This window comes from Oryctolagus cuniculus, chromosome 13 (assembly GCF_964237555.1).
Source record: "Oryctolagus cuniculus chromosome 13, mOryCun1.1, whole genome shotgun sequence".
Taxonomy (NCBI): Eukaryota; Metazoa; Chordata; class Mammalia; order Lagomorpha; family Leporidae; genus Oryctolagus; species Oryctolagus cuniculus.
This window is the reverse complement of record NC_091444.1, coordinates 89,765,009-89,786,404: the sequence shown is the minus strand read 5'-3', so window position 1 is coordinate 89,786,404 and position 21,396 is coordinate 89,765,009. Positions and strand designations below refer to the sequence as shown.

Genomic DNA, 21,396 nt, shown 5'->3' with positions numbered 1-21,396 from the left:
ATTAATAGAAGAAAACCATATACTTATCTCAATAGATGCAGAGGAATAACTTGATAAGATACAATATCTTCTCATGATAAAAAACCTTTATTCATGAACATATTCAAGACAATATATGACAAACCCACATCAGCCTCATACTGAATGGGCAGAAGTCGGAAGCATTTCCACTAAGATTAAGAGCCAGGCAAGGATGTCCATTCTCACGATGCTAGTCAATATTGTTCTGAAAATTTTAGCCAGAGCCATTTTGACAAGGAAAAGTAACCAAAGTGACACCAATTGGAAAGGAGAATGTCAAATTATTCCTGTTTGCAGATGACACGATCCTATATATAGTGAAACCAAAAGAGTCCCACCAAAACTCATGAGAGTTGATAAAGTTGCAAAATATAAAATCAACACACTACCAACAGCCTTTGTACACAATGCCATGGCTGAAAAAGAACTTATAAAAACAGTAGCATTCACAACAGTTACAAAAAATTAAATACCTTGAAATAAATTTTACCAAGATGTGAAAGATCTCTACAATGAAAATTACAAAACATTAAAGAAAGAGAGGACATAAAAAATGGAAGACTTCCATACTTGTGGATTGGAATTAATATCATCAAAATGTTCATTCTACCCAAAGTAATTTGCAAACTCGGTGCAATCACAACCAAAATACCAATGGCATTCTTCACAGACACAGAAAAAAAAGATGTTATAATTCACGCAGAGGGGTCAGCACTGTGGTGCAATGGGTAATGCCCTGGCTTGAAGTGCTGGCATCCCATATGGGTGCCATTTCTAGTCCCAGCTGCTCCACTTCCCATCCAGCTCTCTGCTATGGCCTGGGATAGCAGTGGAGGATTGCCCAAGTCTTTGGGCCCTGCACCCATGTGAGAGACCCAGAGGAAGCTCCTGGCTTCAGACTGGCATAGTTCTAACCAATCTGAAGCTGTGGCCATTTGGGGACTGAACCATTGGATGGAAGATCAATCTCTCTCTGCATCTCCACTCTCTGTGTAACTCCGACTCTCAAGTGAAAAAAAAATTCATGCAGAAACCAAAGAGACCCTGAAGAGCTAACTTAAACAACTAAAACAAAACCAGAACCATCACAGTATCGGATTTCTTTTTTTTTACCTTAAAAATGCATGCTTTATTTTTTTTAACTTTTTTTTAATGAATATAAATTTCCAAAGTACGACTCATGGATTACAATGGCTTCCCCCCCACACCGTCCCTCCCACCCACAACCCTCCCCTTTCCCACTCCCTCTCCCCTTCCATTCACATCAAGATTCATTTTCAATTATCTTAATATACAGATCAGCTTAGTATACATTAAGTAAGGATTTCAACAGTTTGCTCCCACACAGAAACATAAAGTGAAAAATAATAGATGATTTTTTTAAATGATGATGAAATCAGATCAGACCTATTGTCATGTTTAATCCCAGTGAGAGTCAAGTTGGGAATTGATAATTTTTTTTTTTTTAACAGAAGATCAGTTTAGTATGCATTAAGTAAAGATTTCAACAGTTTGCACCCCCATAGAAACACAAAGTGAAATATGTTGTTTGAGTACTCGTTATAGCATTAAATCTCAATGTACAGCACATTAAGGACAGAGATCCTACATGAGGAGTAAGTGCACAGTGACTCCTGTTGTTGACTTTACAAATTGACACTCCTGTCTATGGCATCAGTAGTCTCCCTATGCTCCAGTCATGAGTTTCCAAGGCTATGGAAGCCCTCTGAGTTCTCTGACTCTTACCTTGTTTAGACAAGGTCCTAGTCAAAGTGGAGGTTCTCTCCTCCCTTCAGAGAAAGGTACCTCCTTCTTTGAAGACCTGTTCTTTCCACTGGGATCTCACTCGCAGAGATCTTTTGCCAGAGTGTCTTGGCTTTCCATGCCTGAAATACAGTATCGGATTTCAAAAACACATTTATAGAACAGTTATAATCAAAAAAAGTCTGGTACAGGTACAAAATAGACATGTAGACCAATGGAACAGAATAGAAACCCCAGAAACTAACCTACATACATACACAACTAACTAATCTTTCATAAAGAAGCTAAAATCAACCCCCAGAGAAAGGGCAATATCTTCAAAAACGGAGCTGAGAAAATTGGATCCATGTATACAAAGTTATGAAACAAGATCCCTATTTACACCTTATATAATGATCAACTCAAAATAGATATAAGATCTATGACATGATACCATCAAATTAATAGAGGGAAATGTGGGTGAAACTCTGTAATGCATTGGCATAGCCAAAAACTTCTTGGAAAAGACCGCAGAAGCACAGGCAACAAAAGCAAAAAATAGGCAAATGAATTGTACTAAGCTAAAAAATTCTGAACTACAAAAGAAACTCTTAACCAAATGAAAAAGCAATCAACAGAATGGAAAAAATGTGAATTATGCAATAAAGGAATAATATCTAAAATTTATTAAGAGCTGATGAAACTCAACAACAACAAAAACAAACAATCTAGTTAAGAAATGCACATAGAACATGAAAAAGCATTTTTAATAGGATGGAATTCAAATGGCCAACAATGGAAAAATGCTGAGGATCACTAGTCATCAGATAAATGAAAATAAAAACCACAATGAGGGGTTGGTGCTGTGGTATAGAATGTAAAGATACTGTCTGCACTATCAGCATCCCTGTGGGTGCCAGTTTGAGTCCTAGAAGCTAAACTTCTGAGCCAGCTCCCTGCTAATGCAACTGGGAAAGTAACAGAAGATAACCCAAGTCCTCTCACCTATGTACCATGCGGGTGGTCCATGTGAAGCTCCTAGTCAAGCCTTGACCATTGTAGTTATTTGGGGAGTGAACAAGTAGCTGGAAGATTCTCTCTCTGCCTCTGTCTCTCCTTCTATGTAACTCTTTCAAATAAATAAATAAAACTTTAAAAAATAAACACAATAGGCTGTCACTTCATCCCATTTAGAACATCTGTAGGCCAGCACTGCAGCTCACTAGGCTAATCCTCAGCCTGTGGCACTGGCACCCCGGGTTCTAGTCCCAGTTGGGGCACTGGTTCTGTCCCGGTTGCTCCTCTTCCAGTTCAGCTCTCTGCTGTGGCCTGGGAAGACAGTGGAGGATGGCCCAGGTGCCTGGGCCCCTGCACCCACATGGGAGACCAGGAAGAAGCACCTGGCTCCTGGCTTTGGATTGGAGCAGCATGCCAGCCGTAGCAGCCATCTGGGAAGTGAACCAACAGAAAGAAGACCTTCCTCTGTCTCTCTCTCTGTCTAACTCCACCTGTCAAAAAAAATCTATAAACCAAAATTAAAGCAATCAATCTATTTTGGCAAGGATATGGAGTAAAAGGTACCCTATACACTGTTGATGGGAATGTAAACTAGTACAACCACTATTTAAGGAGGCAGTATGGAGATTTCTCAGAAATCTGACAATTTACCTACCACATTACCCAGACACACCACTCCTGGGAATTTAACCAAAGGAAGTGAAATCAGCATATGGAAATGTTATCTCTATCCCCATGTTTATTGCAGCTCAATTCACAATAGCTAAGATGTGGAATCAACCAAGATGTCAATAAACTGATAATTGGATAAGGAAAATGTTGCATATATACACTATGGAATAATACTCAGCCATAAAAGAGAATGAAATCCTGTCTTTTACAACATAGCTGGAACTGGAAAACATTATGCTTAATGAAATACACCAGGCCCTAAAAGACAAATACCCTGTTGTCCCTGATTTATGGTAACTAATATACACAGAACAAAAGTGTAATATATATGAATGAAACTGAGTCTGATGCCTGAGTCTGAATGGGAGAATTGACAGGGTGCTGAATTATCATGACTGTGTGATGCTGGGGTGTCAGGACTGTGAAAACACTGTGGCTAGGGCTAGTGCTGGGGCACAGCAGGTTAACGCCCTGGCCAGAAACACAGGCATCCCGTTTGGGTGCCGATTCAAGTCCCGGCTGCTCTACTTCCAATCCAGCTCTCTGTTATGGCCTAGGAAAGCCATAGAAGATGGTCCAAGTCCTTGGGCCCTTGCACCCACATGGAATACCTGGAAGAAGCTCTTTGTTCCTGGCTTCAGATCGGTGTAGCTCCAGCCACTGTAGCCAGTTGGATGGAAGACCTTTCTCTCTCTCTCTCTGCCTCTCCTCTCTCTGTGTAACTGACTTTCAAATAAATAAATAAAAATGTTTAAAAATTACAAAAAAAACACTGTGGCTGTTTGGGTGGGTACAGGGTGCGGTTGGGACTTTGGGCAATCAGTGTGGGTGGCTCTACATGCTCAGGGCTACCTGATTTCCTGGTGAGGGTCATTGCTGTAGAATCCATGTTCACAGGGAGGACTGCATAGATTCTTTGTGCTGTTCTTGTGGTGGCAAGGATGAAAATTATACCCACTGGGGCTCCTGCACAGGCACTGGTCTCCACTGAGGAGAGGAGGTGAGCATGAGAATATGCCAAGAGAACAGAACAAATCACCCCTCTCATAAAAAAAAGATTTACCATTGATTTTTCAACAATGTTGCAGTGGATTCATTTCTGAGAGGAGCAGCATGGTGGGGGCAAGAGGCACGGAGCCACCACACAGACCCCAGGAGTTGGGTGAAAGCAGGCTTGAGGTGAGCAGCCCGCAGACTCGTTTATTACAGTTGGAACAACATCTTATATAGCCAAGTCCAGCCAATCTGGTCAAGGGGCGGTCTATGCCCCAACCAATCACAGCCTGTTGCCAGGCAGGCTCCATTGCCAGGTGGTTTCAAAGCCATTCCTGAGTAACTGACACTCGCCAGTGGCCACCTTGGCATGGCCTTCTCATTCTACCAGAATCCTGGACACTCTGTTAACCTTGAAGCACTGTGCAGAACTCCCTGACTGCACCCAGCATTCACCTCTGGGTATTCAATGAAAGAACACTCACCTAAGCCAAAGAAGCAGAGTTCAAAGATAAAGGACATCACAGAGGAAATAAAAAACAACAAGTATCACTACAAATGCCCAATAGTAAATGAAACAATTCAAGAAACAAGAATATGGAAGACAACATGACAATCCCAAAAGAACAAAACTCTTCAATAATAGAATGTGAAGAAGTGATTGAAGAAATTCCAGAAATGGAATTCAAAAAATTGATCATAGGATTCTAAGTAATATAAAATTCATGAACTAAAGAAATCCATGCATGAGAAGCAGGAAATGTTTCCCCATGAAATTGAGATTTTAAATTGAAATCAAAATGAAATACTGGGTACGAAAAGTTCAATTGAACAAGTGAAAAGGACAGTGGGAATCCTTATGAATAGACTCAATGAGGCAGAAGAAAGAATATTCGAGTTAGAAAACAAATTTTACAGTCAGACTAAAGCAAAAAAAGAAGACAAAGAAGAAATTAGAAAATAAGAGTATCAGAGACTTATGTGATACTATCAAATGACCCAACATACAGGCTTTATGAATTTCTGAAGGTGTGAAAGAGATTGGATTAGAGGGACAATTTAGTTAAATAATTTCAGAAAACTTCCCTAATTTGGAGAAATGAAGGAATGTCCAAATAGAGGAAGCACAGAAATCTCATAATGGATACGAGCAGAAAAGATCTTCACCAGAACACATTGTAGTTAAATTCTCCAAAGTAAATCATAAAGAAAAGATTGTAAAATGTGCACCAGAGGAATGCCAGTTTACTTTCAGAAGCTCTCCAATCAGGCTCATATTAGACTTCTCATCAGGAACCCTAAAAGGCTAGGAGAGAATGGTAAGATGTAATCCAAGTCTTAAGCAAAAAAAAAAAAAAAAAAAAAAAAAAAAAAAAAAAAAAAAATTGTCAACACAGAATACTATACTCTGCAAAGTTCTCATTTATGATTGAAGGTAAATAAAGAATTTCTATAACAAACAGAAATTGTGTTTGTCACCACTCCTCCAGCCATACTAAAGTGGCATGTGACACGTTCTCTGTTGAGTGATTTGTGGTTTTAAATATTGATTTAAAAATATTTTTAAACATCATAATATCACTTTGCTTCTAAACCCATACTTATGAAGCACATGAAATTTGCTCACTTTATATAAAAAACTTTTTTAATATAAAAATAAATAAAAATTTTTAATATAAAAATAAATTAAAGGGAAATGAAAAAAATTGGAATTTCAATAGTATTAAAAGGAATAAAGTACTTAGAAATGAAGTAAATCAAGGAAATAGCATATCTAAACACTGATACTTACTAAGGATTATGGAAAGTATTAATGATCAAAAATATGTAGAAATTTTTAGTGTTTTCATGAATTATAAACTATATATGTGAATTCAATAAGATTCTAAGTGATCTATAAATTCAAATGATTCTTTATAACATCCCAGTAGTTACTTTTAGCAGAAAAATTTAAAAACTATAGAGAAATTCATATGGACTATAAAAGGATCCAAATACCCACAATAACTCAAAAAGAAAATCAAAGGGAGGATTCAAGATGGCAGCATGGGAGGAAGCTTACTACTCTAGCCTAAGAGAGGATAGTTTAAAAAAATGGATAGTGTGCAATCTCAGGGAAGGGTTAGGGAGAAAACAGCAGAGGAAACTCCATGCAAATTGGGGGCCACTGTGGACATAATGTGGAGGGTGATGATGTGCAGAGCTCAGGACCCCAGTAGCCAAAGGCCTCTGCACCAGCTCTGCAATGAGGTGAGACCAGACTGCAACAGCCCAAGTCACTGGTGATAAAGCTGTAGGAAGAGCCTGGCATGGGCCCAGTTTGTAGCACTGGGTGGGGGGGGGGTACAGTGCACCTGCCAACTTAGAACAAAAAAAAGGGTGCACATTTCTCTCTCCCCAGTCATCCAGCAATGGCATCATGTAACTGGCTGAGAGAAGGTGGGCACCGTTTTGGACATGTAACAGCTGCACCAGCACATGTCTGTGTGCCCAAGTAACCAGCTGAAGCAGGAGACACCTGAGTCTGGATGGGAGCATTGACAGGGGGCTGGATGCTCATGACTGTGTGATGCTAGGGTGCCAGGACTATGGAAACACAGTGGCTGTGTGAGAGGGTGCAGGGTGTGTCAGGACCTTTGGCAAATCACTGTGGGTGGCTCCACATGCTCAGGGCTACCTGAGTTCCTGGTGAGGGTCACTGCTGTAGAATTCATGTTCACAGGGAGGACTGCATAGATTCTTTGTGCTGTTCTTGTGGTGGCAAGGATGAAAATTATACCCACTGGGGCTCCTGCACAGGCGCTGGTCTCCACTGAGGAGAGGAGGTGAGCACAAGAATATGCCAAGAGAACAGAACAAATCTCCCCTCTGATAAAAAAAAAAAGAGATTTACCACATCCAACTTTTGTGTCATCCTGGACACTCTGTTAACCTTGAAGCACTGTGCAGAACTCCCTGACCACACCCAGCATTCACCTCTGGGTATTCATTGAAAGAACAGGCACTCTCCTAAGCCAAAGAAGCAGAGTTCAAAGATAAAGGACATCACAGAGGAAAAAAAAACAAAAACAAGTATCACCACAAATGCCTAATAATAAATGAAACAGTTCAAGAAACAAGAATATGGAAGACAACATGACAACCCAAAAGAACAAAACTCTTCAATAATAAATGTGAAGAAGAGATTGAAGAAATGCCAGAAATGGAATTCAAAAAATTGGTCATAGAATTATAAGTCATAAAAAACAAATCCATGAACTAAAGAAATCCATAAGAGGAAGGTGCCATGGCATAGCAGATGTTGCCACTGCCTGCAGTGCTGGCATTCCATATGGGCTCTGGAAGGGGTCCTGGCTGCTCCACTTCTGACCCAGCTCTCTCTTGTGGCCTGGCATATCAGTGGAAGCTGGCCCAGACCTTGGGCCCCTGCATGTCCACTGCAAGACCATGTCCCCCATGTGCGGACGTGGAGCAGAATCCTGATTCCTTGCTTTGGATCAACGCAGCTCCAGCCCTTGTGGCCAACTGGGGAGTGAGCCCCAGATTGAAGACTTCTCTTTCTCTCTCTCTCTCTCTTTGACGTTGCTTCTCTGTAACTTTGACTTTTAAATTAATAAATAAATCTTAAAAAAAAAAGAAATCTGTACATGAGAAAAAAGTTTCCCTGTGAAATTGAGATTTCAATTTGAAATCAAAATGAAATATTGAATATGAAGAATTCATTTTAACAAATAAATAATACAGTGGAAAGCCTTAAGAATAGACTTGATGAAGCAGAAGAAAAATATGAGTTAGACACAAATCTCTGGAAATTTAACATACTTCTCTAAAAAAAAAATCCCAAGAAGAAGAAATTAGAAAGCTTAAAATAGTGTCAGAGATTTTGTGATACTATCAAATGACTCAACATACAGGCTTTACAGATTTCTGAAGGCATGAAAAGAGAGAAAATGGATTAGAAGGCCTATTAAGTGAAATAATTACAGAAAACTTCCCTAATTTGGAGAAAGGAAGGGATGTCCAAGTACAGGAAGCACACAGAACTCCTAATGGGTATGACTAGAAAAGATCTGTACCGTGACACATTGTAGTTAAACTCTCCACAGTAAAACATAAAGATTGTAAAATGTGCACCAAAGAAACACAAGTTTACTTTCGGAGGATCTCCAATTAGACTTATATTAGACTTCTCATCAGAAACCCTAAAGGCTAGAGAGAATGGCAAGATGTATTCCAAGTCTTAAGTGAAAAAAATTGTCAACCCAGAATACTATACTCTGCAAAGCTCTTATTTATGAATGAAAGTGAAATAAAGAACTTCCTTAGCAAACAGAAATTGAAAGAGTTTGTCACTGCTCCTCCAGCCATACAAAAGATGCTTTAAGATATGCTACACGCAGCAACACAGAAATAGGCATAAGTATTTTAACACTTCTGTTCAACAGTGTAATGGAACATTGTGCTAAAGAAATCACACACACAAAAGAAAAAAACTCCAGATTGCATACAAAAGAGCAAACATGGCTTGTAACATCTAAGACATATTCGCAAGCAAAAGACATTCTGAGGTATTCACTAAAATCCCAAAGTAAAACTCAGTGATGTTCAGAATATAAAATAAAGATATAAGCATTAATCATATTTCTGTACAGTAGCAATGAACATAATGAAAATACAATTAGCATTAGCATTCAATATAGCATCAAAGTGAAAATATTACTAAGAAATTTTAAAAATTGGATTTTATACTACAAAAGAAAAATATAACACACAATTTTTAAAACAAAACAGTGATTTCAGTAAGACATTTTAATACAGCAAAAATACTATTATTATTAGTCATTAGAAATGCAATCAAATCTTGGGAAATACATCAATTCCTATAGAGTAAAATGACTGATTCAGCCATAGATAAATGCCAGGGACATGAAGAGCATGGAACCCTCATAAACTTCCAGTGCAGCCACTATGGACAGTAATTTGGCATGTTCTACATGGGACTGTTTATTGCCTTAGTAGTTTATCTCCCAGGTATACCACTAAAAGACACAAAATCCACATACCAATAAAGGCTCACTGCAGCAATATTCATAAAAGCCAAATATGAAAGCAACCCAAATACTAATGTGTAAGAAAAAGTGTGCAGCACATCTTTTATAATGGCATACTATTTGGCAATACACATCAATTAAGAAACAAAAGACCACAAAAATAATCAAAGTCAAAATATTTTAAGAAAGAGAGGAAATCAGAAGCAAAACCCCACACACTGTAGCATATCCAAAAGAATGGCCAATCTCTGGAGACAGAGTTTAGATTAATGCCTGTCTGGGGCTACTGGTGGATGAGGAATCATTGTAAACAAAATGAAGAATTTGGTGATTAATGAAAATGCATTAGACTGTGCTTATGATCATAGAACTCCAAAAATCTGACAAAGCATGAAATACTCACTTGAAACATCGTGGCTGGGCAGAAAGGCTCCTGACTTTGGGCTTCATAGAGGAAACTGAAGACAAACAAATATGACAAGGTTTCACATACTCTGCTCATTTTGGTTCAAAAATATTTAATACCATAAACACAAGGCATCCTTACCATTCAATGGACAATGTTTAGTTTGAAAAAACTATCATTTATGGGCTGGCGCCGCGGCTCACTAGGCTAATCCTCCGCCTAGCGGCGCCAGCACACCGGGTTCTAGTCCCGGTTGGGGCGCCGGATTCTGTACTGGTTGCCCCTCTTCCAGGTCAGCTCTCTGCTGTGGCCAGGGAGTGCAGCGGAGGATGGCCCAGGTGCTTGGGCCCTGCACCCCATGGGAGACCAGGAAAAGCACCTGGCTCCTGGCTCCTGCCATCGGATCAGCGCGCTGGCCGCGGCGGCCATTGGAGGGTGAACCAACGGCAAAGGAAGACCTTTCTCTGTCTCTCTCTCTCACTGTCCACTCTGCCTGTCAAAAAAAAAAAAAAAAAAAAAAAAAAAAAAAAAAAAAAAAGAAAAAACTATCATTTAAAAAATTTTGCACCAAAATTAACATTTAATTCCATATTTCTTATTGGATATTGCAGACAGCTCCTGACACTTCTTCCATGGTGCAGGCTCCAAGGCATGCAGGTGCCGGAAGAGGAGCTGGGCCTCCAGGTCGTGGTCCAGAGGGCCACTCCACTCCCACAGGGTCCCCCGCCACGACGTCCTGTCACAGCCCCTAGCTGACTTGTCCCTCTGGTGGCAACAGCCCCGCTTGTGCCCGTGAAAGACGCTGGGGTGGTAGGAGCCCAGCAGGCCGGGTTGTTGGTGCTCCCTTCCGCAGCGCTGACAGCCACTGGCTCAGCTTATTCACACACTTGCACTGAAGGTGGGCAGTCTGGGGCAGGCCAGTGTCCTCCGTGTAGATGACCCACATGACAGGGAAGCTGCCAAAGCTCTTCTCCTCCACCTTTTCGGCCTCCTGGATGTGTGCCAGCTTGATGAGGGTGCTGTTCCTGGAGCCAGGCATCTGGGCGTGGCTGAAGGCCTCAGCGGTGAGGGAGAAGCAGAGCTTCTTGAAGGAGGCAGCCAGGGGACCCTCGCCCTTGGTCCTGTGGATGAAGAGCGGCCTGCAAGCTCAGAGATGGCTGCAGGTGCAGCTCCTCCTCTTCCTCAATGTCTGTGAGCTTGGTGATGAAGTCCTTCAGCAGCGCCATGCCTGGCGCACTGTGGGCTGCAGAGGCTCCATGCACACCTCCTTGGCCCTGGGTGCCATCGTGTCCATGTTGCCCGCGTTCTGAATGGCCTGGGCCAGCGGGAGCAGGGTGAAACTGGTTCGGGCGTCCGCGTGCCGCTCCCGCAGGGGGAAGAGCTTGGACGACATAATGGCCAGAGAGAAGCAGCGCACACAGAAGAAGCTGGTGATGGCGAAGAGCCGCAGGTTCTCAGGGTCTCATGCTGGGCACTGGGGACGCGCTCGCGCATGCGCTGGAAGAGCGGGCGGAAGGTGCCGCTGACCAAGGCGGGGCATGCGCGAACCAAGAGACAGCGTGTACTCAGCAGCGCCCTCAGGTGGGCCCGCAGCGTCTGTGCACCCTGCTCCAGCACCTTAGCCTTGTTCTGCGGGTGGTGCAGCCAGGAGCACCCTATGTCCTTAACTTCCACCTTGCTGGGGTTCAGCTCCATGTACTTCTCTTCAAACACCCTGTCAAGGATGGGGCCCAGCACGCCATGCAGATACCACACCCCACCACCTTCAGAAAAGACTCCATGGAATTGGAGGCCAGAGAGTTGCTGCAAAAGAGTGTTGGCCTTGATGGTGTGGCCCGCCTCCAGCTGGAACAGCAGGTCCTGGAATTCCATATATTGTAATTTCACATATGTAATTCCACATAAGTAATTCCATATACACTTAAAGAAATATTTCATTTTTCTTATTGAAATAATTTAAAAGTTGTATTTAGCATCAATTTAAGATAAAGCACTACCTCCTAAGTGCTCCACTTAGCGATTTAATGTACAGTAATACTCTCCAAGTGGGGTTAACTTCAAGAGCAACATGTAGGAACAAGAAAAATGCACTACTACTAATTATAAGTAACTTTATGTGAAACTTTCTAACAAAGCAAAAGAAAAAAGACAATATCACTTTTATTATATGTAGGAATAAATAAACCAAGTTTGATTGTCATTGCTATTTTCAAGATTCTGTGTCACTAAAATCTATTTTGGAAGGTGTCACTATGAGAGAAACCTTTAGTATTGATGATTATACATAATACATACATAATACATAATACATAATACATAGTACATAATACACAATTACAAACTGTTGTATTAAGCATTGCTCCTGTGTTAAACCATGGTTAATCCTCACAGTTCTGTGAGGTAGGTAACATTATGCATCTTGTAAAGGAAGTAACTAAGTACAAGAAGGCCAAATGATTTGCCTAAACTCATACGGCCCACCAGCAGCAGACTCTCAATTCAAATCCAGGAATTCTGGCCAGAAGATAGATTGTAATATGTATAGTAGATTTTACTTTTAAAACTAATTTTAAAATGTAAGTTTTTAAAAGTAGATTTTTACTTTTAAGGGTTTTAAGTAGGAAGACTATATAAGGGGCAGGTATGAGAAAGAATAACATTAGTACCATTTTGGACTTGTTAGGATTTAAATCTATTGTGTAATAGATATCCAAAGAGAGATATCAAGTAGGCAGTGTGATATACTAATCTGAAATGAAGGAGGGTTCCTGGGCTAGAGATACAAATTTGGAAATCATCAGTACATACAAGCTAGTAAAAGTCATTAGAAAGAATATCAAAGATTGCACTCTAGAACGATTCTATGTTTAAAAAGGGGGAAATGAGAAAAAAAAAACAAAAGAAACAGACTATGATGAATACACTAGAAAGGCAATAGAAAACTAGATAAATGAGTGATAGTTTTATGCTTATTTCAGAATATTTATGATTAAGGCCAGCATTTGTCATTTTTGATTTTTGGATGAAAGCCATGCTAACTGGAGAGAGGTCACACACCTCATTGTGATTTTTATTTGCATTTCCCTGATGACTAGTGATTCTGAATTTTTTGTCATCTGTCTATTGGCCATTTTTATTTCATCCTTTGAAAAATTCTCATTCATGCCATTTGTCCATTTTTTAACTGGAGTGTGTTTTGTTATTAAATTTCTTGAGCTCCTTATATATTCTGGATATTAATCCTTTATTGGATGCGTATTTTGCAAATATTTTTTCCCATTCTGTTGATTACCTCTTCATTTTGTTAATTATCTCTTCACTTTGTTAATTATTTCATTTTTTGCACAGCAACTTCTCACTTCATGTAATCACATTTGTCTATCTGTGTTTGTTTTATTACCCATGTTTCTGGGATCTTACCCAAGAATTCTTTGCCTAGGCCATATATTGTAGATTTTCCTCTATGTTTCTCTCTAGTAATTGTGATGGTTTGAGGTTATTAGGTTTAGATGCTTGATCCATCATGAGTTGGGTCAAACCGGTCTCAAACTTCAGCATGTGAAATCCAACTTTCCAAATACTATTGTAGAAGAGACTAAATTCATTTTTAAAATATTATTTATTTATTTAAAAGGCAAAGATACAGAGAGAAAAAGAAAAGGAGATTGGGGGGGGAGAGAGAGAGAGAGAGAGAGAGAATATTGATCTACTGGTTCTCTCCCCCAAATGGTTTGGCTGCAGTGACTGAGGCTGGGACAAACCAAAGCCAGGAGCCTGGAGGTTCTTCTGGGTCTTCCACATGGGTGCAAGTGCCCAAGGTACATTAGCACAAAGGTGGATTGGAAGTGGCGCAGCTGGGGCTTGAACCAGTACCTATATGGGATGCAGAAACTGCAAGTAGAGGCTTAACCATCTATGCCACACTGCCAGCCCTGAAGAGACTAAATTCTACCAAACTTTAAAGGAAGAACTGATCACCATTCTTATATTATTCAAAACAATTGAAAAGGATAGAATCAATCCAAACTCATTCTTTGAGACCAGCATTTCCTTGATTACAAAAGCAGAGAGATGCAAAAAGAACTATACACTAATATCCCTAGTGGACAAGATGCAAGAATTCTCAATAAAATAGTATCAAATGGAATCTAGCAATACATTAACAAGATCATCTACCCAAAGTGGAATTTATTTGAGGGATGCAGTGGTGGTTCAACATACACAAATCAATAAATGTGTTATTTAAAATCAACAAAATGAAAGATAAAGGCATATGATTATCTCAATATGCAGAGAAACATTTGATAAAATATCACATCTTTTCATGACAAAAACCTTTAAAAATTGCAGAGAAGAAACCTATCATGACACAATCAAAGCACTATATGACTAAACCACAGGCAGTATCATTTTGAATGGGGATAAGTTGGGAGGAATTCCACTAAATCTGGAGCCAGTGATGACCATTTTCACCATTATTTTCAATATACTTCTGGAAGTTTTAGCCAGAGACATTAGGTAAGAAAAACAAATCAAAGTGATATGAATTGGAATGAAAGAAGCACAATTACCCCAGTTTGCAGTTGATATGACCTTTTACATAGAGAAATTGAAAGACTCCAATAAAAACTATTAGAGGGGCCGGTGCTGTGGTGCAGTGGGTTAATGCCCTGGCCTGAGGCGTTGGCATCCCATATGGCTGATGGTTCAAGTCCCAGCTGCTCCTCTTCCAATTAAGCTCTCTGCTATTTCCTGGGAAAGAAATGGAAGTTGGCCCAAGTCCTTGGGCCCCTGTACCCATGTGGAAGACCTGGAAGAAGCCCCTGGTTCCTGGCTTTGGATTAGCACAGCTCTGGCCTTTGTGGCCAATTGGGGAGTGAAGCAGTGGATGGAAGACTTTCTCTGTCTCTCCCTCTCACTGTAAATCTACCTCCCAAATAAATAAACACAATCTTTTATTAAAAAGAGAAAGAAATAAATGACAGAAAATTCGGAAAATATCCCATGTTCATAGATTGGAAAAATTAATATCATCAAAATGTCCATTCTACTCCGAGTAATTGATTCAAACAATCCCTATCAAGACACTAAGGACATTCTTCACAATTATAGAAAAAAATGAGCCTAAAATTCATATGGAAAAATAGAAGACCCTAAATACTTAATGCAATCTTAAATAAAAATGAAGCTTGAGGCATCACAATACCAGATTTCAAGGCACAATAGAGGGCAGTTATAATTAAAACAGCCTGGTACTGGAAGAAAAATAGACATGTTGACCAATGAGACAGAAGAGAAACCGCAGACATGAACTCACATATTGGCAACCAACTAATATTTGACAAGTGAAATAAAATCACTCCCTAGACAGAAAGATGTTTGGAAAACAAATGAGGAAGCTATTTTGGAGAAGAGTTTTCTGTTCAGAACAATACTACTGACAGGTTACATAAAATGACATTGAAGAAATGACTTCTAATTTTATAGAAATAAGTATTAACTTGGAGAGAACAAGCTTTGATGGGATCCTGGAATTGGAAATTACTGGAATGCATTAAGGAGTAAAGGGAAAAAATATTTATGACAGTGAGGAAAGGCAGTACTCTCACTGGTATTTTTCCTGAGTGACAATCATACATGATCTAATTTTCCTTTATCTGTGTTTTCTAATCCTTAAATAATAATTATAAATTAAATTTGCAACACTTCACAGTTTTTAAACTGTGAAATGAATATGTAGCACTAAAAGGCAGACCAAGGCACTAAATGATACGTTTCTAAAGTTAGGTCCTCCTGACAATTCCCAAATATGTACTATGTGTACCAGTTATCATTTTGTTTAGACTTCTAATACCAGAGAAAGATTGAAAAATCTCAAAGGCTTGGTAAACATCATCTAATTCTATCCTAGTCAAAGGTAAAATTTCTTAATCATATTAAATTTTGAATTGTTTAACAAAGGAAAATGTAGAAAGTAATCTTATTATATATGTAAGGCTTTGAAGCTTTATTTGAGCTCCCTCTTGAAAAATGTGGTGTGGTACACATTGTTGTCTTTAAAATGAGTAGTGACATGCATGCGCGGTATTCTGAACAGGAAGATTCACTGCATTAGCAGTTCTTGTGGGCCAAATCCAGCTCCTTGCTATTTTTGTAAATTCAGTTTTGTTGGAATACATCCACATCTATTTACTTACAGCCTATACATATTTTAGGCAACAACAGAGATATTATGGTTCATAAATCATAAAGTATTACTTTCTGGCTCTTTACAAAAAAGTTTGCCAGCACTAAGCTTAGAGGATCAAAGATCCTTTGATATGTTTTAATAGGTTTTATCTATCATTCAGAAATGTTTACAGAGTATATAAAATTGTATGCAATCCCTCAACAATAGTCAAATAATTTAAATGTCTATCATTTGAGCATTAATGCACTGGAAGCAAAACCCAAAAATCTCATGATTAGTCATTTTTTAGAAACTGATCAGAAAGCCAGAGTAGCATGGGGCTTTTCTTTGTACATCAACAGATATCTCAAATATTATAACTAATTTTTTTAAGATATGTCATCAAACCAAAGGATTTAAATATACTGTAATGGTGTAATAATCAGTATAATATGTATCTATCCTCATTTTGAAAATGGATTCATACTACATTGTAAATATATGATAATTTATTAATTTATTTATTGGCTATTAGACTATCTTCCAACTTTATGATATGGCATCATTAACAATTCCCTTAAAGTTCTGAGGTATACCTATAATATATGTATGAAATATTCCAACCAATGTAGGCTATTTATATTACATATATTATCTCATTATGTAATCTATAATACATTACGTATGTCCTTAACATAGATGTGCATATTCATGTATAATATTTCGTGTTATTTCTTGTTTTCTATCGGATATAATTCCTGGGAAGTAGTTACAAAATAATTTTTTTTAAAGAAGAGAAGAATCAGAAGCAAAAGCCCACACATTGTAATGTATCCAAAAAAGAAATGGCCAATCTCTGGAGCCAGAGTTCAGATTAATGGCAGTCTGGGGTTAATGATGGATAGGAGTTACAGTAAATAAGAAGAATAATTTGGGGATTAATGAAATTGCATTTATATTAGACTGTGCTTATGATTATGGAACTCCAAAAATATGACAAGCATGGAACAATCACTTAAAACAGTATGACTAGGCACAGAGATTCCTGACTTTGGGATTCACAGAAGAAACTAAAGACAAACAAATATGCCAAGGTTGCACATATTTTGCTCAATTTGGTTCAAAAATATATAATAACCTAAACACAAGGGGCCTTTACCATTGAATGGATAATGTTTAGTATAAAACAACTATGCATTTATTTAAGAAATTTTTGCACCAAAGTTAACTTAACATTTAATTCCATATTTCTTATTTGATATTGCCTAATTCAAAGTAATTCCAAATACACTTAAAGAAATACTTCATTTTTCTTATGTGAAACAATTTAAAAGACGTATTTAGCATCAACTTAAGGTAAACACTCCCTCCTAATCACTCCACTTAGCATGACGAAATTCCAATTCTGTTATTTCCAGATTCACAGTCTTAATAAGCTGCTCTGAAGACCATAATATTAAACGTGAAACTAACTTAAATGTTTTAACACCCCTTAACCTTATACACCAAGTAAGATGCTGTTTGGAGTTATTCTTGACAATAATTATACACATATATGGCCTACAGAGTGAAATTTTAATTTAATGGCTTTGTATCCAATGTGTACTAATGAATCAGGATAAACAATTTTCCCTACATAGACATTACACTTCATTATCAGAGCCTTGGAACATCTTTTTTCTATTTGCTCATAAAATATAGAACAGATTACTGTGGACTATAGTCACCCCCAACATTCTATGTAACACTAGGAACTCGCTCCTAAAATCTAAATCTGATTTTACCAATTACTCCAAGTAGTTTTTACATATTTCTTAATTAATTAGTTTGAAAAAGCAGACACACAGAGAAACAGACAGAGAGGGAAAGATAATACTCTCATCCACTATTTTACTTCCTGGAGGCTCAGCATTGCTAATCAAGACCACAAGGGTTGTGACCTCACATATGTAAAAATAGCTATTATACAAAAGTATAAACGATAACAAGTGTTGAACCAGATGTGGAGGAAAGGAAATATATAAAATTGTTTGTGGGAATGTAAAATGGAAAACACTATAGTGGTATCTCAAACAAAATTAAAAATGGAACTAGCAAAAAACAAAGCTTTCCCACTACTGGATATACATCCAAGGGAACTAGAATCACTATCTAAAAGATAACCTGGGGGTTGGCGCCATGGCAAAGTGGGTTAATCCTCCATCTGTGGTGTCAGCATCCCATATAGGTCCCAGTCTGGTCCCGGCTGCTCCTCTTCCAATCCAGCTCTCTACTATGGCCTGGGAAACCATAGGAGGATGGCCCAAGTGCTTGGGCCCCTACACCTGCATGGGAGACCGGGAGGAAGCATCTGGCTCCTGGCTTTGTATCCATGCAGCTCTGGCCATACAGGCCATTTGGGGGTGAACCAATGAAGGGAAGAGCTTTCTTTTTCTTTTATTCTCTCTTTCTCACTGTAACTCTATCTCTCAACTAAATAAATAAAATCTTAAAAAAAAAGATACATTTGTTCATGTGAACATTATTCAGAAGACAAGAATAAGATATGGAAATAGCCACACTGTTAACAGATGAAGACAGAAAACATATACACACACACCATGAATCACATTCAATACTGAAAAATATGCTATTTTGTCATAACATGGATCCAAATGTATGAATGTGGACATCAGAATGCTTGAAGTAAGGCACAGAAAGATAAATACTACACATTCTCACTTACATGAGGAATCTAAGAACATCAAACTGAAGTACAAAACAGAATAGTGGTTACCAGGGGCTGAGAATGAAGGAAATAAGATGGTAGTTTAATGACACATACTTGCAGTTAAGAGATAAATTAACTCCTTGAGACCTAATACACAGTGCAGTATATAGAATATAAATACAGTATTAGAGGCTCATGATTTGTTAAGCTCTTAACTATTCTTCTATAAACATATATTCTCAATGATTTGTTAAGTTGATTGTCCTATCATTAAATAATGTATATGTACAAGGAGACACAAAAAGGTTTAAAATAGGATATAAATGCCAATTTTTCACAAAGAAGTTTGTGAAAAATAGGATTACAAGATAACATGAATTTTCCATAATCTTTTAAAAATCCCCTCACATATCAAAACAACAGGTCACAGAACATGGGAATATAAAATTTTGTATGTCAATTATACTCACATATTCTTGAAAATGTACCCTACATTAAATTATAAATAAAAAATAATTTAGGAATCTAGATTTGTATCTTTGGGATTGGGAAGGTTATCAGGGAACAGAAATAATTTTTAAAGCACTCATAAATGTGACTAGCTAATATTTCTATTTTGAGAGTTCAAAGACAGATGATCACCTGTCAAGATAATGTGTAAGGTCTAAGATGACATCCACGTACCAAATTACAGTGGTCTCCTGCCCTCTAACACTTGGACAAAAACCTTGAGCCCAATACCCTGTTTTGATTTTAATTTCCATACTCTATGACACTTATGTCAGCAACATAGAGTGAGGTCAGACCCCAGAAAGAGCTATGTTGAGAGGTCAAGGTCCAAGGCTGAGACTCTGCTTCCAACATCTTCAGGAAACTTGGAGAGTCAGGTCACCCTGGGAAGAAAAGAGGAGCTGAGGACTCCATAAATGACAGCCCCTCACCTGTATGAACCCCATCACACAGCCTGGATTCTCCCTAGCAACCACCTGGTCCCCACTGCACTGTCAGGGAAGTCGTGAGGCGGCCACCACACAGCTGCCAAGAGATTCCCCCCAGACTCCTGGGCCAACAAGTTCCTGCCAGGAAGGCACAGGACTCCTGGAGTCTGGGTGCCAGCCCAGCCCTGACACTGTGGACAGAGGGGCTGAGGGTAGTGCTGGGCCAGCAGTGAGATGGGGCCACAGACTCCAGAGCCCTCACCACCTTCCTCATCTCTGCGCTCCTGCCCTACACTTACTTTCTCACGGCTTCTGAGGGGTGTGGAATCCTGTGGGGAAAGACCCTCGGAAAACAGGGGACGAACCTCCCAGCAGTATAGCCCCCTCCTCAGACCTCTCTCTGCCACAGAACTGAACAACGATTATGGCGTCAAGATCGTGCGTGATTATGTAGCATTTATGCCACTGCTCCTGATTGGACAGTTCAGTTAGCCTTGAGCATGTACAACAGATGTCCTCTTTGCATGGTCCCACAGGAACTCTACTGTATTTAGCTGGTTTGGATTAGTTCAAGCTTGATTATACCTACAGACATTGAGATATCTATGTCAAGAAATATGTCTCCAGGTCGGTTCCACCTTCAGCCCGCCAGCTGCTGATGTTCAATGTACTGTAGCCTTCTGTCATGGACCACTACACGAAATTTACTCTTAACCAATTTGCCATTAATTTCTGCAAGTTCTCTAATCTTTCTGTTGTATACCATTCGAATTTTATAAGACTGTCCTTGACTGAGATATGTCAGGGTTTCATCATGGAGTTTCACTGCAGGTGAGGTGGCAGCACAAAGCACATACTGGAAAGGTAGGATTTTATTCTCATTATCAGGAGGCAAACTTACTCTTTTTGCTTAACAATGGGCAATGCAAGGACATCACCCATGCTATAGGCTCCAGCACCCAGTTCCTGGCCCATCCCGGACAGGCTAGCATCAAAGTCCTGCACCAGTCTGGATTCCATCACCTCATTGGCCAGAGGCATCTTCAGAGCCCAGGGCATCCTGGCTCCCTCCGCACCTCAGGAGACACCGTTTCTTGTACAAAGGCATGGAGTGTGGTTCTAGTAATTGTGCCAAGACAGCGAGGAAACTCCAAACTGAGCGCTCCCAGTGCAGAGCCCACCTTGAGCCAAACTGGCACAACAAATTGCCCATACCCTTGGCTCCTCCCTCTCGGATGCTCTGACTGCCAAGAATACCCCCTGGCCAGCTCTCTGGAGCCTGAGGCCTCCCCTACTCAACTATCCCACACTGAACTCCCACGTTCCCTCCCCGAGGGCTATCCCTGAGCTCCCAGCAGCTGCTTGTCGCTTTTCTCTCAGAGCATCAGCAGCTACCCACAGCAAGCCTGGTGCTCCCACGTCATCTTCCACCTTTCCCCCCGCCCCCTTCTGCTGCAAAATCCCCTCCCTCAGGGGACCCGCTCTTTCCCAACGAGGCCTCACTTCTGGTCAGCCCAAGCTCACTTCTAGTCATCCCTTCTCAAACTCACAGCTCTTAGAACCAAGTTGAGGTTTCCACCGAGCCAAATCCCCACCCTTCGCAGCCCCTCACAGCCTTGAAACATGGAAGGAAAAAGTCCAGCCCTGGATTGAAACCCAGACTCGCCAGGGCCCTC

At 39.7% G+C, this 21,396-nt stretch overlaps 1 pseudogene; it reads right to left on the bottom strand.

Annotated features, from left to right (window-relative positions):
• Positions 1-10,441: 10,441 nt before the first annotated feature.
• Positions 10,442-11,506, bottom strand: LOC127488522 (ras GTPase-activating protein 4 pseudogene; annotated as a pseudogene).
• Between the last annotated feature and the right edge of the window lie 9,890 nt (positions 11,507-21,396).